Source organism: Zea mays, chromosome 1 (genome assembly GCF_902167145.1).
Source record: "Zea mays cultivar B73 chromosome 1, Zm-B73-REFERENCE-NAM-5.0, whole genome shotgun sequence".
Lineage (NCBI taxonomy): Eukaryota > Viridiplantae > Streptophyta > Magnoliopsida > Poales > Poaceae > Zea > Zea mays.
The window spans coordinates 130041622-130064552 of NC_050096.1; positions in this window are offsets into that span (position 1 = coordinate 130041622).

A 22931-nucleotide genomic window follows, 5' to 3' on the forward strand; every position below is an offset into this window, starting at 1 on the left:
TTGGTCTCTGCGGCCCACCGCGCAGCGGGTGTGAGCAGTTGTTTGCCTGGTGTAAAAATCCTGATGATTCACCTTCTTACCTGCAGCACTATATAAACAGACGGGTAGGTGTGAAGTTACCACAGCATTCATTGCTATTGCACTGTTTTGCTGCCAAAATTTTTAACCATAGCCGAAGCTTGACTCTCGCAATCAGACGAAGCTCCAGTTTAGAGCCTACTTCATCAGAAGAAAAGTTTCAAGAAATTCAGAATTAAATGGCCAGAGTGCGCTCTACCGCTAGAGTTGAGCGTGAGGGAGGCGAAGCCGAAGGAGCAGAGACTGTTCCCATCTCCGAAGCAATGCGACGATCCGGATTGGTGACCTCGGAAGGAATCCCCACTGCCGAGATAGAACAGACTGTTGCCAATACAGAAGAAGTTGATGCCGAAGCGGAGGAAGGAAATATTGAGGAAACTGCTTCCGATGATGATTACCATATCGCCGTACCGAGCAAGCCCAGCCATTTGGACTTCGGAAAGTCGACTGTCTCGAAGGCTGACTTCTCCAAAATGGTGAAGTCGGGCTATTTCAGTGAAAATGAGAAGAAGCTGCTTCGCTTCGGGGGGAGGAAACTACCCCGCAGCCAGAAAATGATGAAATAGTTATTTTCAAGAGTTTTCTGAAGGCTGGGTTGAGGTTTCCTTTGAATAGAATGATTTCTGATGTGCTGCAAAGGTTTGGGATATATTTTCATCAGCTGACACCTAACGCCATTGTCAGGCTCAGTGTTTATATCTGGGCTCTCCGAAGCCAGGCGGTGGAACCGTTCGCCGACAGCTTCTGTCGAGTTCATGAGCTGCATTACCAGACTAAGGCCAGAAAAGATGGATTGCATGAAAATTTTGGTTGCTATAATTTTGCCTATCGGAAAACCACAAAGTTTCCTGTGATCAGCTACCGAAGCAAATGGCCGGCAGGCTGGAAGTCAGAATGGTTTATTGTCAAAGTTGACGAAGACAAAGAGAAGCTGGTACAGAGCCCTCTTGAACTGATCTTCGGAGAAACAAGGCCCCGATGCAAAATGGCAGTAGAAGGTCCAACTTGGGCTGCATTGGCTGAATTCAAAATTATTGCAGAACATATTGGCACTAGAGATTTAGTGCAGGAATTTCTGGCCTTCAGAGTATTTCCAACTATGAAGGAGTGGACTATGCCGAAGCTTAAAGGAGAAAAGAAAGAAGGGGAGCTTGTCAGACTGCCTTATTATTATAAGTTTAAAAAATATTTTAAAGCACCCTGCCAAGAATGGCTCGATACAATTGAAACAATGAGTAATGAAATTCTTGGAAATTACTCCAAAAAAGAGGACCAGCTGATGACAGCAGCCTTCGGCACTCGGCCAAAGCGAAGGCTGAATAGGGTGCTTGACGCTATAGGATTTGAATATGTTGACTATGGTCGAGTGGGCGGGGATGCTGGAGGCCCGAAGCGAAAAAGAATTGCCAGCGCTACTGACGAAGAGGTCGGCAAGGTAGCCAAAAAGAAAAAGAAAGATTCTGAAAAACTTAGTCCTGAAGAGTTAAACCCTGAGCCGAAGGTGGCCACTACAAGAAAGAGAAAAAGTGCCTCTCCAGAGCCGGAAATGCTGGATCGAGAAGAAGATACTCCTGCTACTCCTTCTGCTGTTGAAGTAGAAGAGATTATGAAGGTAATGACTGAACCCTTGCCTATCAGGCTAAGTCCGCTGGCACTGGAACTGACGAAGTTTTTTCAGAAGGACAAGGCAGCTTCGGCAGCAGAAAGTCCTGCAAAACCGAGAAAACGGAGAATTATTCAAGTGACAGGTGTGATCCATCAGACGCCGCCACCGGTGATGGTGTCAAAAATTGTCTTTCCCGAGACTGCCGAAGCCGAAGGCGCCGCAGCCGAAGCTACCGGAGTGGAAACCACTGAAGCTGAAACCGGCGAAGCCGAAGCTACCGGGGCCGAAGCCGGGACCGCCGAAGAGTCAAACCTGGAAACCACACTTGAGGTTATTGACAATATACTCCTGAAAATGGCTGAAGAAGAAGCTGCTGTGGCTGCGGTGAACACGGCAACTGAAAAGGGGAAAGAGCAGATTGATGAAATTTCGGAAGAAGGAGATTTTAACTTTCAAGATTTGCTTGGACAAGAGTTAACAGACGCCGAAAAAGAAGAGTTGAAAAAATATGCCATATCTTGCGGATATAAATCGGGGGCTATGCTATTTGGTGGGGTCAACGAAGGGAAATTAAGATGCCTTCGGAACCGCACCGAGGCCAAAATTGTTAGAACCCTCTCCAAAAGCATTGGCTTGCCGAAGCTAGAAGCGGACCTGTGCCGTTATCAACGACACCATATCGCAGGAAGCTTGCTTTATGCTAACTTCAAGGTAACGGATTTTTTTGTTATTTTATTACCATTATTATTATCTTTTAGGTCGTGTTCTAACGAAGATCGTTTCGACAGAGCATATTATTAAGCAAGGTTCTAAAAATGCAACAAGATCTGGAAGAAGAGAAAAATAAAGCCGTCATTCAAGATTTGGCTGAAAAAGTTGAAAATTATGAAGCTAATCTGAAAAAGAAAGACTTCAAAATCCAGGATCTTGAAATCATGGTCAAGGAGCACGAAGGTGCATTAGAAAAGAAAGATTTTGTTATTCAGACCATGGAGGGTTCTTTGGCTGAGGTCCAAACTGAGAATAGCAAGTTAAAGAATGAATTGCTCCGACAGTCAGAAAAATTCGAGCAAGAAAAGAAATATCTTGAAGCAAGCCTGAAAACTGAAGTGGATAAAAATTCAAATTTGCAGAAATCCTTTAAAGAACTTCAGGAGAAATGCTTAAGCTTCGGCAGCCGATGTGTGCAGCGGCTGAAGGATGTGTTTCACTCTGTTGGAGCTAGCTCTGCGAAATTTACACCTTCAGCTAAAAATCTGCCCAGAACATTAGAATATATTGAAGGCGAAGTTGATGCCCTTGACGAAGTTATTGGTGGGCACGCCGACTTCTGCGCCCTGGTAGCTTCTCGGGGTACAGCTACTGCTTTTTTGAAGGCTGGCTGCACACATGGAAACATTGTGAACAGACCAAACTTCAGCTTGTCAGCATCAGATCTGATAGATATCCCAAGCCTAGCCCGAAGCATTGGAAATAGATTCATGACCCAGATTTGGGTAAGTGGCGGGCGAAAAATGGCAGGTGACGAAGCTCGAAGCCATCTTAAGCCGGTAAGAAAATTATATTTGTTACTTTTACCTTCTCCTTTGAAATTTGCACCTTTCTTATTCTGCTGTTTGGTATACACAGGATGACGAAGCTGAAGAATGACGAAGCTGAAGACGAAACCTAGGCTGAAGCTTAAAGTTGCTTATAATATGCTTTCCTGCAAAAATTCTTGGAGAAACTCTTGTAATATAGCTATGGAACAACTCATGTAAATTTGTACATACCTTGTAATATATTCTGTCTCCCTTATCCGCATTCAGTCTGCTTTGCTGTGGACGAAACTTCTCTTTTGAGCCGAAGGCGAAAAACACCTTCCCTTCTTTTCGTACACAACGAAGCATAAAATTTTTTTCCTTCGAAGCTTTTCCTCATTTTCTGAAGCACCTGTCTTCTTTGTGTAGCATGATGATGATTCTATATATGTCTAAATGAATGTTTATGAATGCAAATGACATGATGACATGTACTGTGCAAATGAATATTAGGACACATGTTCAAAAACCATAAGCACGGCCCTTCATCCCCTCAAGAATGATACAAATCTTTTTGTCGTTTACTTTTTGGCTTCACCATTTACTTTTCGGTGTATCAGCGTTGACTTTTCGCTGTAAGCCTCCCTTAGGAGCTTCTTCGTCTTTTACTTTCGGCGGAATCAGCGTTTATTTTTCGCTGTAAGCCTCCCTTAGTAGCTTCTTCGCCTTTTACTTTCGGCGGAATCAGCGTTTATTTTTCGCTGTAAGCTCTGCATTCCCTTAGGAACGACTTTTGAGCTTCTCCCTGTTTCCTTTTCTTTTCTCCTTTGCATTTACATTTACATTTTCTGGCGGATATCATTCTCATAGAATTGAAATAAGGAAAATTACATGTTGTGGCCCCATTAAAAACCTTTCTCCCCCTTTGGAAAGGAAAAGGGTGCCACAAAAAAGAATATAAAAAATTACATCGAACTAAACATAATATCGCCGAAGCTCATCCGCATTCCACGATCTAGGAATGTCGTTGCCGTCCATATCCTTCAATCTGTAGGAACCGGGTCTTGACGAAGATACTACCAAAAAGGGGCCTTCCCACTTCAGCTGTAATTTGCCTACTGTTTCAGGGTTAGCTACTCTTCGAAGTACCAAGTTTCCTGGTTCAATGTTCTTCAGCTTGACCTTTCTGTCACGCCATTTTATTGTTTCAGCTTGATATTTATTGATGTTTTCCACAGCTTGAAGTCTGATCCCTTCAATAGCATCTTTTTCTACAGAGCAATCAGCTTCGTTTTCGCCCTCTGCGAAGCTACTGTCCTTATTGATCCTGTTTTGGCCTTTTCTGGGGTTATTGCTTCGTCACCAAACAATAGTTTAAAGGGTGTAAAGCCTGTTGATCTTGACATGGTTGTGTTATGACTCCACACCACTTTGATTAACTCGTCTGGCCACTTTCCCCTGGGCTGATTGAAGATTGACTTCATTATTCCTGTCATTATGATCCCATTGGCTCTTTCGACAAGTCCATTTGACTCTGGGTGTCGTACTGATGCAAAATGGATCTTCGTGCCGATTTGATCACAAAATTCTCTGAAGGCTTCAGAATCAAACTGTGTTCCATTATCCACAGTAATAGCCTTCAGCACTCCGAAGCGACAAACAATGTTTTGCCAGAAGAACTTTTGAATAGTAAATGAAGTTATTGTGGCTAAGGGCTTTGCCTCAATCCATTTGGAAAAATATTCCACTGCCACCACCACATATCTTAAGTTCCCCTGTGCTGGTGGTAATGGACCTAGCAAATCCAGATCCCACCTTTGCAACGGCCAAGTGGGTTGTATTAATTGAGTTAAAGACGAAGGTTGTTTTTGATCTCTTGCACATTTCTGACAACCTTCGCACTTTTGAACTAAATCCGCTGCATCCGAAGCTGCCTTTGGCCAATAAAATCCTTGGCGAAAAACTTTCCCAAGCAAGGGCCTAGATCCAATGTGAGATCCACACAGGCCTGTATGTATGTCCTTCATTAATTCTATACCTTCGGATCTGGATAAACATTTGAGCAATGGGGAACAGACCCCACGCTTGTATAACTCCCCTTCTATTATGACATACGGTCGAGCTCTTGCTTCTACTCTCCTGTTATAAGCTTCGTCGTCTGAAAGAAAATTACCCTAAAGGAAAGAGATGATCTCAGTTCTCCAATCTTCACTATAAACAGGGGATATGTTAAGGATTGCTCTTTCAAGAAGCTCGACCGAAGGTGCTTTTATTGTTTCAAAAAATACTTCCGAAGGTATAGGCAGCCCCTGGGCTACTGACTTAGCCAATAGATCAGCGTATTCATTTTCTCCACGAGAAATATTTTTGACAGAGAAACCCTCGAAGGAAGCCTCAATCCTTCGGACTGTATCTAGATACTTTTCAAGCTTCGGGTCTCTTGCTTTGTAGCTCTTGTCAATATGACCAGAGATAACTTGAGAATCAGTTTTAAGAATGGCCCTTCTGATTCCCATTGCCTTTAATTTCCGAAGACCCAAGAGCAGAGCTTCATACTCAGCGATGTTATTTGTGCAACTAAAGTCAAGTCTTGCCGCATAACAAGTTTTAACTTTGGAAGGTGAAACCAACACAGCAGCCGCTCCTGCTCCGAAGGTTCCCCAAGACCCATCGCAGAACACTGTCCATGCTTCGGCATCTTTATTTGTTTCTTCCTCCTGAGCCCCTGGCGTCCAGTCAGCAATGAAGTCTGCTAACGCCTAGGACTGAATCGAAGATCTATGAACATAATCAATACAAAATTCATTGAGCTCTGCAGCCCATTTTCCAATCCTTCGAGTAGCTTCTCGATTTCTCATAATATCCTTCAGAGGTTGTGAAGAAGGAACAATTATGTTGTAAGCTTGAAAATAGTGCCGAAGCTTCCTGGAGGCCATCAAAACAGCATATAGTACCTTCTCCAATTCTGTATAATTTTTCTTTGATAAACTAAGAACCTCGGATACGAAATATACTGGGGCCTGCCTCTTAACTTGACCTTCAAGCTTCTCCTGGACAAGTGCTGCACTTACCGCTGAGTGCGAGGCTGCCACATATAATAACAAAGGAGCCTCTGGCGTAGGTGGAGTTAATGTTGTTAGATCTATCAAATACTGCTTCAGCTCTTCGAAGGCTTTCTGCTGGATTGGTCCCCATTGAAAGACTTCGGCTGACTTCAGCACTTCGAAGAATGGTAAGTTTCTCTCTGCTGATCTAGATATGAATCTATTGAGAGATGCCAGCCTTCCTGTCAATCTTTGAGCCCCCTTTTTTGTACTTGGTGGTTCCATTCGAAGTATAGCTTCGATTTTACTTGGGTTGGCCTCAATTCCCTTTGTTGAAACTAGGCAACCAAGAAATTTCCCCTTCTTTACTCTGAAGACACATTTTTCTGGATTCAGCTTTAGACCAGCCTGTCTAAAATTAGCGAAGGTCTCCTGTAAATCAGCAATGTGGTTATCCTGCTTCGTGCTGTTTACAATGATATCATCAACATAAGTTAGTACATTCCTGCCTATCTGAGAATGGAGAACCTTTGCTGTCATTCTGTTGAAGCTTCCTCCAGCATTTTTAAGCCCCTCGGGCATCCGAAGGTAGCAATATGTTCCACTAGGGGTTATGAAGCTGGTTTTCGGTTCATCCTCCTTTTTCATCCAAATCTGATGATAGCCTGAATAGCAATCCAGCAAACTCATAAGCTCTGATGAAGCTGCTGCATCGACTAAAGAATCTATCCTTGGCAATGGAAACTCGTCCTTCGGACAGGCCTTATTGAGGTCAGTAAAATCGATACACATTCTCCATTTACCATTGACCTTCTTCACCATAACAGTGTTAGCCAACCATTCTGGGTATTTTACCTCTCTAATAACTCCGGCACTGAGGAGTCTTTTCACTTCATTCCGAGCACCTTCGGCCTTGTCATCAGACATCTTCCGAAGCCTCTGCTTCCTGGGTCTGAAGGATGGATCAACATTGAGCGAATGCTCAATAACATCCTTGTTAACTCCGCAAAGATCATTAGCTGACCAAGCAAAAACATCTTTATTGTTGAACAAAAACCTTATCAAGGTTTTCTCCTGCTCTTCGGACAATTGAGATCCCAATAGCACCTTCTGCTCTGCTATATCCTCACATAAGAGCATGGGTTTCGGCTGGCCAGCCGAAGCAGCTTTTTCCCTTCTGAACTTGTATTGCTCACAAGCTTCAGTTCCATCTATATTATGGATTTCTTTTGAGTCTGTCCAATTTCCTTCGGCCCTTCTGGCAGCTTCTTGACTTCCATGAATAGCAATGGGCCCTTGGTCCGAAGGTATCTTCATGCAAAGATAAGCTGGATGCAGAATTGCTTCGAAGGCATTAAGAGTACCACGACCAATGATTGCATTGTAAGGGTATTCCATGTCAACAATATTAAACATGACTTGTTCAGTCCTTGTGTTGTTGATAAATCCGAAGGCCACTGACATTGAGATTTTGCCGAGTGCTACAATCTGCCTTCCTCCGAAGCCGCAAAGGGGATGTGTGGCATCAAGAATTTTATCTTCGGGCTCTTGCATCTGTCTGAAGGCTTTAGCAAATATGATATCAGCTGCACTGCCTGTATCAACAAAAACATTGTGGACCAGAAATCCTTTGATAACACAAGAGATAACCATAGCATCGTTGTGTGGGTAATCCTTGAGTTGAAGGTCCTCTTGGGAGAAGGTAATAGGAATGTGAGACCATCTTGACTTGATGAAGGGTCCTTGCACCCCGACATGCTGTACTCTTCTCTGTGCCTCCTTCTTCTGCTTCTTGTTGGCTGGCTCTGAACATGAACCGCCTGTTATCGGAAGTACCAGCTTCGGAGCCGAAGCAACTCCAGCTTGATTGTTGAACGAAGCCATCAGCTCAAAAAAGTGGAAGTGAGTTCACCGGAGGTGGGCGCCAATGTTGGGGACTTGTTCTCAAACTCTATGAATTAAGAACAAGGCAACATAGAATGTTAAATGTTAATGCCCTTCGCCCGCTGAAGCATTATTTCCTCAAGGATATAATGAGCTTCGGACGAAGGTCAAAAACAATACAATTACTAAGGTTAAATCTTCGTAATTGGACTTTCAGAGATTATATAAAACGATATGAGATATAAATCATTAAAGACAAGCAAATTATAAATAAGAGACATCATTTACATATTATATAAACATGATGTATTCAAATATTAGACACATTTATACCTCTGCCTTGACAAAGAATAATTCCCGAGTAATGCGATTGCAATTACAAGAATGCGTGAACAGTAAAGGAATACTGTTCACTATTTATAGGCACAGGACACAGCCTGTGAGGAATTACAATCATGCCCCTCATAAAAGTTTACAACATTGACTCAGACCTTTATGGACTAAAAGGTCATTCTATCTTTAAGTCGGTTCGACCCTTCATCTTCGGACATGTTGCAATACCGAAGCTTCATGAATGGCGTTACGCACGAGCAGCTTCAGCCGGAGCTGTCTCTTTCTGCAGGACCTTCGGCGACGAAGCATGGTCCCAATAGGTCTTCTGTTGTGGTTTCTTGCTCAACGTTGTCGGGCCATTCGGGCTCGCACCGATCTGGCCTTATGTCGATCTGCTTTACTGGTCGTTCCTCCCCAGGCCCATGAAGGAGTGACCTTACGATTTATTGGGCCCTTGGGCCTTTTGTGAGGTCTTTTATCCTTCCAGTGGACCCGAGGGATATCTGTCCCCCACAAGCCCCCGATCTTTGGGTTGATTTTGAGATAATCGACCCAAAGATCCTAGGTCCAGCTTGCGGTCTTCGTTTATGACAAGAAATGCTTTCTGGGCAGTTAGGTAAAAACAATTTCTTACTGTCTCCTTCTGTTTTGATCACTAAAGCTTTGTCTCACACTCGTGCCTTGGAGATCGGCATTTCGTATTTCAGGACCCTGAACCTCATTGGGTGCACCGGAGGTGCACCCAATGGGTGTAGCCCCCGAGCTTCGAGTGGATTTTTGAAAATAATCCACTCGAAGGTCTTCCTCAGAAATCATTTTTATTTTCCGCTTGTACTCTTGTTGAAGGTCAGCCTTGCCTTTAATCTTGCCATATGCTTTAGAAGTTGCCATTGTCTTGACTTGAGATGGTAATTCATGGGGTGCACCGGAGGTGCACCCAATGGGTGTAGCCCCCGAGCTTTGAGTGGATTTTTGAAAATAATCCACTCGAAGGTCTTCATTTCGTGTCCTTTTGCTGAGAGTCATCTTTTCTTTTTCCGAATGCCTTAGAGGTCAGCACTATGTCATCGATATTATGCTTTAGAGGTCAGCGTGTATTTTGTCTTTGAGGTTGAGTTCGTGATCCGCCCATATCTTGCTAGGTGGTGCAATTTATTTGATCTGCGAGTGATTGGACGTTTGATGGACATCCCCTGGCTAGTCTTCACGTCGCTTCTGTCGGTCAAATCTTGTACTTCACCGGCTATATTTGGCTTTCCTTTGATCCTTACTGATATCTCATTTTTGTCTTGAGGTATTCATTGCATGCCCTGCACGAATGTGACAGTTTTGAAAAATATACTGATAATTCCTGGGTGTCCCCCCCCAATGGGTGTGGGCAAGGGACAGCTTGGTACGCTGAGTGTTTTAGCCGACTGCTTCTGAGTAGTAATGTGATGTGACGACGGGTGTAATCATATCGCCCGCGCAGTTGACTGGAGTCCCAATGGGTGTTGCGTTGCGTGAAGCGGCGTCAGCCGCCTGACGTATCTTCAGACGGGTTGAAGCGTATATTGAATATTTTGCGACTGTTCAGTGACCGTGGTAGGAGGTGAGCGGTTGCCTTCTTCTTCTATAAATAGTGCCTTTGCCTCTCTGGTTTTTTCACATCTCTTGCTGTTCTCCGCTGCGTCCTTCCTTCCTTTCCTTTCATTTCCACCATGGGCAAGAGCAACAAACGCAAGCGCGAGCCGACTCCTCCATCGGAGGACTTCGGCGACTCGGAATACTTGGAGGAGGAGTTCTCCTCCGAGTCCGAGGGGTCTCCGGTTCCCGTCTCTCCCTCGGTGTCGTCTGACGATTCAGATGACTCCCAGGGGCTTGCTGCGGAGGTCTGGACTTATATCCGGGCCGTCAAGCGCTCTGGGCTCGAGGGCTCGGATGAGTTGGAGTACTGCTCGGACGAGGAGGACTCGTCCGAGGAGGGCGGTGGCGGCGATGGCGGAGACGACGACGATGACGGAGGCGACGGTGACAACGACGACAGTGACGGTGATGGCGGCAGCAGGGGCGGCAACGGCGACAGCAAGGGTGGCAATGGCGGCAGCAGCAGGGGCAACAACGGCGGCGGCAGCAGCAAGGGCAGCAACAAGGCCAGTGGCTAGATGCCACTGGTCTTTAGATGTTAGTATATGTTAGAAGTAGTATAATGAAATAATGTAGAAGTATTTAGTAGTGTAGAGTAGTATAGTGTAGCGTAGTAGTAGTAGTAGCAGTAGGGAAGTATCAACTCATAATGAGTTGATTTATAAGTACTGTAACTTCCCTTAATGAAGAATGATTTCATCTTCTCCTGTGTCAATTATTTTGCTTCGTAGTCAATTGATCTCTGTCGTGATATTTATTGCCCGTGATGTTCTCTATCTGTTATGTTTGTGGCATAACTTAGGGTTCTTGAATCATTCCTCCGTTTGCCTTATTTGTGAAGTTGATTCCTCTGGAATAGTAACTGAGTAACTCGGGCGTCATATCGTCGCTTTTAGGGGTGATGGCCGAGCTATTATTGTCAACATTTACGCTTTTGAAATAGCGTCCGAGTGATGATGAAGCCACGTCAGCGTCGGAATGACTGATGACCACGTCGGCGCTCTTAGAGGTAACAGCCGAGTGACTTTTGACGACGTCGGCGTTTTAGAGGTAACTGCCGAGTGACTGAAGACAATGTCGACGTTTTAGCGATAACTGCCGAGCGACTTGGAGATGATGTCGGAGTTTCAGAGATAACTGCCGAGCGACTGAAGACGTCGTCGGCGTTTTAGAGATAACTGCCGAGTGATTGATGGTAACGTCGGCGTTTTAGAGATAACTGCCGAGTGAATGATGGTAACGTCGGCGTTTTAGAGATAACTGCCGAGTTAAAATGGGCTGCGTCGGCCACATTGAGGATAATAGCCGAGTGATGATGCGACATACCGGTGCTTTTAGAAGTAACCGCCGAGTGATGACATGGCACGCCGGTGTTTTAGAAGTAACCGCCGGGTGGTGACATGGCATGCCGGTGTTTTAGAAGTAACCGCCGGGTGGTGACATGGCACGCCGGTGTTTTAGAACTAACCGGCGGGTGGTGACATGGCACGCCGGTGTTTTAGAAGTAACCGCCGGGTGATGACTGGGCACTTTTTTGGAAACGGTATCTGATTCGGGAATATCCCATATGTACTGCGTTTTCAGCCGCCTCTGCTTTCCGTGCCCTAGTTCTTGCTTTCCTGCCTCCAGATCCTCTCTGCAATTTGGCTCCCGCTCTGTTCGCCAGTAGAGTTGAGATGGCGCCCAAGCGAAAGGCCTCGAGTTCATCCGCTGTGGTGATTCCCCCTATCGACCCCAACAACCAGTTACCTTTCGTAGGTAACCATATGTCTGTTGTTTCTGAGCCTGATCTTCTCCACCTCGTGTCCATCTCCGAAGGAGCTCTGTTCTTGGCGGATTTGCCATGGGGTCACTGTTCCAACAGAGGATACCCACGAATCCGTGATTTACGTTCCTTTTCTTCTCCACGGTCTCGCTCTTCCTATTTCTCCCTTCTTCCGCGGTCTCCTTGATTTCTATCGCCTTAATTTGACCCATCTGAATCCCAATTCCATTATGCAAATTTCCATTTACGTTCATTTATGCGAAGCTTTTCTTGGCGTCCTGCCACATTTTGAATTGTGGAAGTACTTGTATCACTGTCGCCCTGGGATGGCCGGGGGGCAGCATCAGCTGGTTGGGGGTGCGAGTTTGGAGATGCGCCGTGGGAGGAAAACTGATTATCTTGAAATCCCGCTCAAGGATAGTATCAAGGGATGGCGCCTGGAGTGGTTTATTGTTGAGAACCACGGAAATTCTCTCCCCCCACGGTCGGGGAGACAGCCGGATGTTCGCACTCCGAGTTGGACCGAGTCCCCCTCGGATCAGGAGGTGGCTGAGGCAGGGGCTTTGCTAGCTAAAGTTGGACTGCTGAAGGAGAGGGGTCTGACTACAGAGGTTGTGGTTACTGATTTTGTCTTCAAGAACATTCAACCGTTGAAGGACAGCACGTACCCGGCTTATCTGTACCAAGGTCTAGCAGACTCAACTTGGGTTACCAACAGAAGAATTCCCGCTGTAGACTTGGTGAACCGACTTGAAATGATTCTTAGAGGCAAGGTATCAAATGTTGGTGCCCCAGTGGCATACTCGGCCTAGAACCTGCCTCCTTCCAAGGCCTTCACTCATTTTGTGTCAAATCCACCTGTTGCTGATGGCGGTTTGGGCCTTAGAGCGCGACCCTTTGCCGAAGAAGTTAGCGCTTTGGTTGCTTCGCTCGGAGAAATTCCTGATGATGAACGGCAGGTCCATTTTGAGGTGCCTTTGGATCCTAGTGATGCAGAGATAAGTGCTATGCTTGATTTGCTGGCCGAGGACTCTTCTAATGCTGCTCCTGCTAGGACATTGGTGGTGGCGCCTCTCCCAGAAGCTGGTACAACCTTGGATATTCAGAGACCTGTCAGTGTTCGCCCGAAATGCCCTTGCCGAGTTAATCAACCTGATTCTCTTGCTGATGAGCAGAAAAAGAAAAAGAGACGTCTTCGGCGAGTATCTAGTTTGGATCGGGACGTTGGTCCTTCGGTTCCTGCTGCTGAGGAAGTACCTATGCCTGAATTTACTGACGCTGATCCCAATGGGGGTGATCCATCTATCGTTGATCCCAATGGGTGTGATCCATCTGCCGCTGATCCCAATGGGGGTGTTGTCTGTGTCGCTGATGAAGACGACGGGGAGGAAGAAGATGAGGTCCCTCTGACTCGGAAGAACAGTCGGTAATATGTCGCTAGTGGGAAAGTAGTGGGTTCCTTCTCCTGCTCTGTCTGCCCTCATTGGTCTACAAGAATTGTCCCTGGCGAACTTTGATCAGACTCTTGAAGATATGGTTCCAGAGGATCTATTATCAGAGTCGGCGAATGGTGGTGCGACGGATGTTTGTGCTGATGTGCTCGACGCCGGGTTGGGGTCATCCCGGGCAGCGTCCCGCGGCTCATCGACCTTGGAGCGCGGTCTTGAGGGTCAGGAAACTAACTTGGATCGTCTTGTTCCCATGGAAATAACTAAGGGACCTTCAGCCTTAGAGGCAGCTGTTGCTGAGAACTTGGTCCTCAAGGATGGTGTTGACACTTACCCAGCCCCCAAGGGTGTTGCCGGGGATGATTCGGCTCGGGTGGGAAGCGCAAGCCACTGCCCAGCCCCCGAGGGTACTGCCGGAGATGATCCGGCTCGAGTGGGTAGCACAAACTATGGCCCAGCCCCCGAGGGTGTTCGAGCGGGGTCTCCCTCTTGTACTTCCATGGATGTTCATGCAGGATCTCCTCCACACTCTGGTTGCATGGTGGTAGCCCAAGCTCTGGGCCAGGGAGTCGCTTTAGAGTCTAGCGTTCCGCCGACCAAGTTTTGGGCTCTGTTGATGGCACTGAATTGGTTCCTTCTGGTTCATTGCGAGCTGCTTCGGGTGGTGACCCTATGCCAGGTCATCAATTGATCTCTCACGATTTGGGAGTCCCTTCGTTCTTCTCCAATCTCCAGGTACTGTGATATATTCTAGCCTGACTTTTACACCGTATGAACTGCTGTCATTACACTCATCTGTTCTCAATATCAGGCATTGGTGGACGGGATGGCTAGTCAGCTGAGGTTGCAAGGTGTTTCTGTTCCAGAAGGAGCTTCGTCTCTTGCGCGTTGGAATCCGGTGCTGCTTCAGCAGCGTGTCTCTGACTTGGAGGCGGCGAATGCTGGTTAGTGCTCTTTTGCTTCCCTTCGTCTGCCTTATTGAACTGCTTCACACTTTGATGCTTTTTGCTTGATTGTTTCTCGCCAGATGTGGCTCCGCAGATTCCTGTTCTTGAAGAAAAACATTCTCAAGGTCAGGCTGAACTGGCCCGGTGGTGTTCTGATTTTGAGGAATAGTATTCTCAAAGCCAGACTGAGCTGGCCCAGGTCTCTGCTGCTCTGAGTGATGCTAACACTCTGAACTCTACTCTTCGTGCTTAGCTTGATTCTGAAAAGGTGACTTATGAAACTGTGCCTTGTATTGATGTGTTCTTATCGCTTGCTTGATGTTTGAAGGAGTTTATTCTTGTTTGCAGGAAGAAAAGCGTGCCCTTGTTGCTTCTCGCGACAATCTTGACAGACTATATCGTGATTCTAGCAACTCGTTGACCATCCTGGAGAGGAGTCATCGCTTCACCATGGAGGAGTTAGACAACCATCGCTGTAAGCTGCAGGAATCCACGGATGACGTAATCCGTCTCAGGCAGTTGATATCGGCTAAGGATGCAGCTATCAAAGAACTGTGCGCTTCCAAGAAGTCCATCGCCCAGGATCTAGAGACCGCCCAGTTGGCTGTCAAAGTTGCTGAAGAAACTTCCATTACTCTGAGGGCCCAGCGCGACAGAGCTATGGATAAAGCCATTTATGCGGGGCGGATCTTGATGAGGAGACCCGGCATAGTTGTTCCCGACGATATAAGGGCTGATGTGAACGCTGCTCCTGATTCCTCAAGTCGCCCTTCTTCATCGGTTGCTCCTGAGAAAAATATTGCAAAATAGAGAATTATTGCGTTCTTTGAGCGCGCAGTTATCATGGTCAGATATTTGTTAGAGGACACCAGTTCGGCATTTGAATGATATTGTTACTCTCCTATTGTTTTAGAATTCAGCAGTACGTAAATTTGCAGGAGTAAAATGTTATGTGATGGTTTTGAAACTTGTTTACGGGATACAGAGGTCATCCCTATATGAGTAATCGTAAGCATGTGAAATCGCCTTAAGTCGTTGCTGACTTAAATCGATTGCTGTTGTTAATAGGGCATAGTGGTCACCCTGAGTTAAGTAAGCGCGAGCATGTTGCACCGTCTTAAGTCGTTGCCGTCTTAAGCCGATTGCTCCGTTAGTAGGGTATAGTGGTCACCCCGAGTTAAGTAAGCGCGAGCATGCTGCACCGTCTTAAGCCGTTGCCGACTTAAGCCGATTGCTCCGTTAGCAGGGCATAGTGGTCACCCTGAGTTAAGTAAGCGCGAGCATGTTGCACCGTCTTAAGTCGTTGCCGACTTAAGCCGATTTCTCCGTTAGCAGGGCATAGTGGTCACCCTGAGTTAAGTAAGCGCGAGCATATTGCACCGTCTTAAGTCGTTGCCGACTTAAGCCGATTGCTCTGTTGGCAGGGCATAGTGGTCACCCCGAGTTAAGTAAGCGCGAGCATGTTGCACCGTCTTAAGTCGTTGCCAACTTAAGCCGATTGCTCTGTTGGCAGGGCATAGTGGTCACCCTGAGTTAAGTAAGCGCGAGCATGTTGCACCGTCTTAAGTCGTTGCCGACTTAAGCCGATTGCTCTGTTGGCAGGGCATAGTAGTCACACCGAGTTAAGTAAGAATGCCGGTCAATCATGAACAAACTGAATATTCTTGAAGCCTTTTTTATTGATGACATATTTCCCATTTTACAGAGTACATTATCGTCCCGATAGCTTTTGAAATATAGCTAGGGGTAAAACTTCCTGAGGTGTTCTATATTCCAGGAGTTCCCAATTTCTGTTCCGTCCATTTGAGTGAGACGATATGATCCCGGCCGAGTGACTTCTGCTACTATGAATGGTCCTTCCCATAAGGGTGACAACTTGTGTCGTCCCTCCCCCGTTAGAATTCGGCGGAGGATGAGATCTCCCACTGAAAAGGATCGTCGTCGTACGGCCTTGTCGTGATAGCGTCTTAGAGTCTGTTGGTATCGTGCTGATTGAATTACTGCGTTCAACCGTTCTTCTTCGAGTACGTCAATGTCCTCCAGCCTAGTAGCTTCGGCTTCTGCTATGCTTTCGAAGGCCAACCTTGGCGCCCCGAACTTGAGATTGGCGGGTAATACTGCCTCTGACCCATAAACCATGAAGAAAGGAGTGTTTCCATGCAGAGCTCTGCTAGGTTGGGTTCTTAGGCTCCAAACGACGTAGGGCAATTCCCTTATCCACTTTCCTGTGAACTTTTCATTTTTATCGAAGACCTTTTTCCTGAGTGCCTCCAATATCATCCCGTTAGCTCGTTCAACCTGCCCGTTGGCTCTTGGGTGTGCTACCGAAGCATACTTGATCTGAATGCTTTTTTGCACGCAGAAATCGAAGAACTCTGAACTTGTGAAGTTGGATCCTAGGTCAGTTATGATACTGTTCGGTATCCCGAATCTGAATATTATGTCTTGTATGAATTCCATGGCCTTAGCTGAGGTTAAAGAAGAGATGGGTTTGAACTCTATCCATTTAGTGAATTTGTCGATTGCTACCAGTACATGAGTGTATCCTCCTTGAGCTTTCTTGAAAGGTTCAATCATATCCAGTCCCCAGCATGCGAAGGGCATAGTTACTGGTATCGTCTGCAGTTGCTGTGCAGGTAGATGTTGTTGCTTTGACAAGTACTGGCAAGCTTCGCACCTCTAAACTAACTCGGCTGCGTCACTTTTCGCTGTTGGCCAATAGAATCCCGACCTGAAGACCTTCCGGACTAGTTTCTTGGATGCTACGTGTATTCCACATTGTCCAGCATGGACCTCATCTAGAAGTCGCTTCCCAGTAGATGAGAGAACGCATTTCATGAGGAAGCCTGATGCGCCCCTTCTGTATAGTGTCTCCCCAATGAGTGCGTAGTGAGCTGACTGTCTAGCGATGCGCTCGGCTGCATTTTTGTCATCTGGTTCCTCTTCATTCTTTATATATCTGATGATCGGCCTTCTCCAGTCATCAGAGTCTGACTCTGGTTGATTCACGATATTGCACTCTTCTGCCTGATCCATTGAGATGCTCGACTGTGGTATTTCTTGTACAAAGACTCCGGGTGGGACCTGAGTTCGACTGGACCCTAGCTTGGACAGTACATCGGCTGCCGTGTTTCGATCTTTTTCTACGTGATGAAATTCCAGACCTTCAAACTTATCTTCTAGTTTTCGGACGGCGGTGCAGTACTTTCCCATTGAATCGCTCGAACAGTCCCATTCTTTGTTTATCTGGCTTATGACTACCAAAGAATCTCCGTATACCATCAGTTTCTTGATGCCTAGTGATATAGCAATGTTCAGTCCATGAATTAGAGCTTCATACTCGGCTGCGTTGTTGGAGGCTGGAAATAGCAACTGGAGGGCATATTTGAGGTGCTCGCCTCCAGGTGTGGTGAAGAGGATTCCCGTGCCTGCTCCCTGCAGCTTCAGCGAGCCATAGAAATACATTCGCCATACCTCTGCAGTTTCTGGGTTGTCTGGTACTTGTTGTTCAGTCCATTCTGATATGAAGTCAACCAACGCTTGAGTTTTGATGGCCGCGCGAGGTCGAAATTCGATGTCATGAGATCCCAGTTCACAGGCCCACTTGGCTATTCGGCCAATGGCTTCCTTGTTGTGAAGAATATCCCCTATCGGAAAACCAGTGACTACTATGACTTTGTGGTTGTCAAAGTAGTGACGTAGCTTGCGGGCAGTTAGAAGTACTGCATATAATAACTTCTGAACTTGGGGATACTTTTTCTTTGAGGGACCCAGAACTTCACTGATGAAATAAACAGGATGTTGCACTGGGTAGGCATGTCCTTCTTCTGCTCGCTCGACTACCAACGCGGTGCTTACCACGTGAGTCGTGCAAGAGATATACAGCAGCAGATCTTCAGCTGGTTGAGTTGACGTGGCTCGCCGTGGCAGCTTCAGTACTGGTGGTGTTGTCAAGAAATTTTCAGTGCATCTAGGGCTTCCTGTGCTTCTGAAGTCCACTGAAACTTATCCACTTTCTTAAGTAGCTGGTAAAATAGTAAACCTTTTTCTCCCAGCCTGAATATGAACCTGCTCAGGGCTGCCATACATCCGGTAAGTCTCTGAACTTTGTTTTGTGATTGTGGTGCCTCCATTTTCATGATAGCTTCAATCTTATCCGGATTGGCTTCAATTCCCCGGTGGCTGACAATAAATCCGAGTAGCTTTCCTGCTGGTACCCCAAAGACACATTTTTTGGGATTAAGCTTCCATCGATATCGCCGTAGACTGTTGAAAACCAGTTGTAAGTCTTCGATGAAGTTTTCCGAGTTCTCCGTTTTGATTACCACATCATCTACGTAGGCTTCCACACGCTTGCCCCAGTGATCGGCTAAGCATGTTTGAATGGCTCTCTGATAAGTCGCTCCAGCGTTTTTGAGGCCGAACGACATGGAGGTATAGCAGAAAGCACCGAACGGAGTGATGAACGCTGTTTTTTCTTCGTCTTCCTTTGCCAAGCTAATCTGATGATATCCGGAGTAGCAATCCAGGAAAGACAGCACAGAACATCTAGCGGTGGAGTCTACCACCTGATCTATCCTTGGGAGCCCGAAGGGATCCTTTGGACAATGTTTGTTGAGATCCGTATAGTCGACGCACATGCGCCAATCCACTTTATTCTTTTTGAGTACAAGAACAGGGTTGGCTAACCACTCGGGATGTAACACCTCTCCAATAAACCCAGCCGCGACCAAGCGAGCCAGCTCAGCGCGAATGGCCTCTCTCTTGTCGGGCGTGAAGCGATGTAGTTTTTGCCGAATCGGCCTCGCCTGGGGGTAGACCTTCAGTTTGTGCTCGGCCAGTTCTCTCGGGACTCCCGGCATATCCGCAGGTTGCCATGCGAATACGTCTCGGTTATCTTGCAGAAACTGGACGAGCGCGCCTTCCTATTTATCGTCCAGGCTAGAGCTGATGATGGCAGTCTTGCGCTCATCAGCAAACCCCAAGTTGATCCTTTTAGTTTCTTCAGTCGGCCGCATAGAGGTCGCGGCTTGAGCTTCATTCACTGGTGCTGCAAGGTCTTCCTCAGGCTTAGGGTTTGCCTGCGTTGAAGAAGTCGCCGACGGTTTGGTGGTGAGGGCCGCCTGGATGGCCACTCGGAAACATTCTGCGGCGCCTTGGAGGTCAGCGCGCACAGTTATGATTCCTTATGGTCCTGGCATCTTCAATATCATGTACGTGTAATGTGGAATGGCCATGAATTTTGCCAATCCCGGCCTCCCGATGATGGCGTTGTACCCGCAGTCGAAGTTCGCCACTTCGAACCTCAGGAACTCGGTTATGTAGTTCTCCGGAGTTCCGAAGGTGATGGGCATGTAGATGTGGCCCAGCGGGTATTCCCCTTCAGTCGGTACGATGCCGAAGAAAGGAGTATCTGACTCGTGGAGCTCTTTGAGGTGAACTCCCAAGCCTTGAAGTGTCTGGGGGAAGGTGACGTTGATGTAGCTCCCCCCGTCCACTAACACCTTCTTCACCCTGCTCTCTCGGATCACCGGATCGACGAGGAGCGGGTATTTGCCTGGGTGGTCGAAGTTGAGCCATTGATCTGCCCGAGTGAAGGTGATCGGGTGCTCCGACCATCGGTACGGAGCGGGAGGACCGATGGTCGCCACCAATATCTGGCGATCGTTGAGCTTTTGTTGTCTTCTGTTCTCCTGTGATCCGTGTCCGCCGAAGATGACGTTGACCTCCCTGTAAACGCGCGGGAAGGCTCCACCTCCTCCCTCCTCCTGCTGCTGGGGTTGTCGTGGTTCTTCTGGTCCTCCCCGCGGCGGAGGAGGAGGTAGAGGTTGGAAGGGTCGGCCGTGTCCGACGGAGTGCTTGAAGTCCCTGCAGTTCCGAAGGGTGTGGCGCATGTCCTTGTGGTACGGGCACTGGGCGTCGAGGATGTCGTCCAGCGTGCGTTCGCCTCCGCGAGGTCCTCCCCGGGCGCGAGAGGCAGGTGGTCCGGCGGCGTGCACTTCTTCGCGAGGCCTCTTCTCCCAGCGTTTGTCGGGTTGCTGGTTCGCGTTGCGTCGTGGTGCCGCTGGTGCGGGCTTCGCTCCCCCAATGAGGTCCTAAGCTCGCTCGTCGGCGGTGATGTAGAGGTCGGCTTCCCGGAATAGCTGCTCGGAGGTAGTCGACGCCTTCTGCAATATGGCTCAGACGAAGGCCGAGTCATTGGATCCTCTGTAGAAGTCCTCGATCACGGCTGCCTCCGTGACTTCAGGGATACGATTTCTCATGGTCTGGAACCTTTTGAGATACGACCGGAGAGTTTCATCCCCCCGGCGCTTGATGGATTTGAGGTCCCATGGTTGCGTTGGTTTGTCGGAAGAGGGACGGAAAGTTGGCGGTGAAGCGTCGACTGAAATCGCCCCAGTCGTCGATGCAGTGTCGGGGTAGATGTCGCAGCCATTGTAGCGCGTCTTGCCCGAGGACAATGGGTAAGTACACGGTCATTACGTCCTCGGACGCCTCGGTAGCTCGAGCAGCGGTGGTGTAGATGGCTAGCCAGCCTCCTGGATCCTGTTTAGGTTAATATTTGTCGACGTTGGACACCTTGAAGTTAGGGGGCCATTGAATGGCCCTAAGGCGTGGAGTAAGGGCGGACACTCCACACGTGTCTTCTTGTCGTCGAGGATGATGTATGTCCCGGGGAGGGGAGTAGTTGTTGTGGTTCCTCGACCGTCCACGGGTAGTACCGCCAGTCGAAGCCGTTGCCGACTCAGTTCTGGTGGCCTGACTCCGAGCTGGGATGCCATGATCCCTGTTGTACTCCTCCCGACGGCGGATCTCGTTCTCATGCCGTCGTTCACGCGAAGCATTGATGGAGCTTCGCGCATCCCGGCGGCTGTTGATGGCGTGTCGTAGGTCGTTCGACGGGTGAGCGAGAGGTAGAAGATGGTTGGCTGCCTGGGTGAACAGTCGTCGATAGCCCTCGGCGTCGGGAGTCCGAGGGAGTCCATCAGCTATCCGAGCTAGTACCCCTTCGACTTCACTCGGCATGTTCATGGCGCGGGCGAAGTCGGGATTCAGGTTGCGCCCGAAGAGTGGATTTTCCCGGCGTTGCCTCGCATCCTGCTCGGCTTGTTCCTGAGCTCGTCGGCGATCACGCCGTCGGGAGTTCCTTCGTTCTCTGAAGACGCGTTCCTCCAGAGTTTCTCCTATCTCTGAGACCTCGTCTCGCAAGACAGGCTGCTCTAGATCCTGCTCTCCGGCCTCGTGATGTCGCCGGATGTTTCGGTGCCGGTTCCTCCATCGACGGGACTCCCGCTGAGGTGGTTCTTCTCCGGGCGCGGTTGGCTCGTCGTCGGAGACGGGGGCGACTCCACTCTCCCGATGAAAAGAACGTCGGGGTAGAATGGTGCGGTTGTCGTGGCGATCTTCTTTCCGTTCTCCTTTGAGGGCGGAGGCACGGAAAGAACATCTTGCTTCCTCCCGGTCTCTTTCTTCCTTGCGATTTGTGTCCATTCTTTCGTTGGGGAAGTAGACAGTGGAGTCCTCCGGGTCAGCGGGCTCTCGGCCCCTGGCTTGCTGAAGGCGATCTTTTTTCGGAGCGCTGGAGGTTGCGCCTTTTCTTTCTTTACTCCGATATTCTCGGAGTTTGTTGGAGGGAACTTCTTCTTTGGCGGATCTGCAATGCGGTGTAGAGTTCCCTCTTCATCTACTACGGATGAGATTGTTCCAAAGCAGAATACAGATCCGGGACGGAGGGTGATCTTGCGGTGGAAGGTGACGGCCATTGAGCTAGCTTAGATCGGCGACACACCCCCTACCTAGCGCGCCAGCTATCTGTGTTTTGGGTCCGACCGCACACCCGGGGTTGCCCCTCAAGGTGTTTTAGGAGTAGGACGGTGTCGCCGACTGTAGCTAAATGGTTCGTGCTGGATGCACGAGGAACAATGGACAATGTTTACAGGTTCGGGCCGCTTTGAGATGCGTAACACCCTACGTCCTGGCGAGTATGCTTTATGTAATGGGTTACAAGGGAGCTCTCTAAAGCTAGAACGTAGAGAGCTGGGGTGGATGGCTGAGTAGTGGGATTGATCGTTCTGAAGGGGTGCCCCCTAGGCCTTATATATTCGACCGTGAGGCAATACATGTGGATATGATAACAATGTGCACCTAAAAGATAGTGAACTGTTTGAGTCTATCTTCCTATAGTTCTGCCGACTTATCCTCACCTGGCTCCGTTGTACAGGGCTCCAGCGTGGGAAAGTCGGGTCTTCTGTTGTGGTTTCTTGCTCAATGTTGTCGGGCCATTCGGGCTCGCACCGATCTGGCCTTATGTCGATCTGGTTTACTGGTCGTTCCTCCCCAGGCCCATGAAGGAGTGACCTTACGATTTATTGGGCCCTTGGGCCTTTCGTGAGGTCTTTTATCCTTCCAGTGGATCCGGGGGATATCTGTCCCCCACGCAACTCACCTAAAATAGTACATTTTAGGGGGGTCTAACACAGAGGCATTAACACATGGCATAAACTCCATAAGACTTACATTTGCTACTGAAGGACCTAAAGCACTTATGTGCATATCTTAGCGGATTGTTCTTCAATTTTAACAAGGACCGACTTATGAACGCTACTTGCCTCCAATAATTATTGGGCGGCAATAACGCTCATACAAGACTTCTAATCGATCAACAAAACATTTATTTATC